Below are 1910 nucleotides of genomic sequence, written 5' to 3'. Positions count from 1 at the left end.
GATGGTGGTGAGGGTGGGAGGGATGTATGAAGGAATCTAAATAGATCTAGATATGTTAATTTGGGGGGAGAAAGTTAAAAGTCAGAATTCAGAAAGATGGTCTAGGTCTTGGATTCAGCTCAGATTCAGCTTGGCAAAGGGAGTCAGTTCATCTGGATGACCCAGTAAGATCTGACAGCTCCCTTAACTATCCTATTGTGTTTGTCAGCGATCAAAGCTACTGGGTCATTATAGTTCTTATAATAATGCTGAGAAGAAGCACCATGAAATTCAACTCCAGACACAATGCCTACTCAAATCACTGCCTTTTTTATTTTTATTTTTTAAACTAAAATTAGTATTAACTAATACATAAAAACATAAAATTATACATATTAATGGGGTACACACACACACACACACACACACACACACACACCCACACACCCATATACTTTGAGTAATGGCTAAATAAGTTTAAACATTTCCTCAAACATTTATCATATATTTTTGTAAAAACATTCAAAATCCTTTTCTGGTTTTTTTTTTTTTTTTTAAATGTACAGTATGTTGTCATTATCTACTGTCTCTCTATTGTGAAATACCACAGGAGGATTTATTTCTCCTAATTATAACTTAGTACCCATTGATCAACTCTTATCAACCTCACCCCTTCCCACTTCTCCCCACACTTCTAATGACCACCATTCCACTTTCAAACTCTATGAGATCAACTTTAGATTCCATATGTAAGTAGTACTTTTCTTTATGTTCCTGGCTTATTTCACTTAGAAAGTGATTTCCAGTTCCATCCATGTTGTTATAAATGACAGAATTTCTTTCTTTTTATGAGTATTTTTTATCCATTAATCAGTTGATTAACACTTAGCCTTATCTTCGCTATTATGAAGGGCACTGCAAAACATGGGAGTGCAGATGTCTCCTCAACATACTGATTTAATTTCTTTTGGATATATATCCAGGAGTGGGACAGCTGGATCATACGGTAGTTCTATTTTTAATTTTATGGGGAACCTCCACACTATTTTCCATAGTGACTGTACTAATTTCCATTCTTACCAGCAGTGTGCAAGTGTTCCTTTTTCAACACACCCTCACCAGCTCTTGTTATTATTACTCTTTCTAATGGTAACCATTCTCACTGAGGGGAGGTGATATCTCATCGTGGTTGGATTTGCATTTCCCTGATGACTGGTGATGTTTAACATGTTTCTTTCTTTTTTATTTTTTTTTTTCATATACCTGTTGGCCATTTGTATGTATGTCTTTAAGAAATGTTTATTTAGAATTTATAGTTTTTATAGTTTATTTTTAAATTGGGTCATTTGGGTTTATTGTTATTTGTTTATTGCTTTTTAGTTTTTTGAGTTCTCTGTATATTGTGGATATCAACAGCTTTTTAGATGTATAGTTGTAAATAGCTTGTCAGAGCCTAGTTTGAAGATATCTTCTCCCATTGTATAGGTTTTCTCTGTGCTGTTATTTCCTTTGCTGTGCAGAAGGTTCTTAGATGGCTATAATTTCATTTGTTTAATTTTGGTTTTTGAAGTCTTCTCCAAAAAATCTTTGACCATTCCAACATCCTGACATACTGCCCCTGTTTTATTCTAGTAGTTTCTTCTCTTACATTTTTAGTCTTTAATACATTTTGAGTTGTTTTTTGTGTGTTAACTGGTGAGAAACAGGGTCTATTCCATTGATTACTATGTCTATTTTAATGCCAGTACTATGCTGTTTTAATTGCTGTACCCATGTGGTATAGTTTGAAATCAAGTAATCTGATGCATCTATCTTTATTTGGTTTGCTGAAATACTCAGAATTTTTTGTGGTAACACATGAATATTAAGATTGTTTTTTCTATTTTTGTGAAAAATGACATTGGAACTTTGTTTGGGATTGTTGTATTGAA

The sequence above is a fragment of the Spermophilus citellus genome (genome assembly GCF_964194105.1).
Source record: "Spermophilus citellus genome assembly, chromosome: 7".
NCBI lineage: Eukaryota > Metazoa > Chordata > Mammalia > Rodentia > Sciuridae > Spermophilus > Spermophilus citellus.
The sequence above is the reverse complement of the archived record's forward strand: the minus strand, read 5'-3'. Positions refer to the sequence as shown.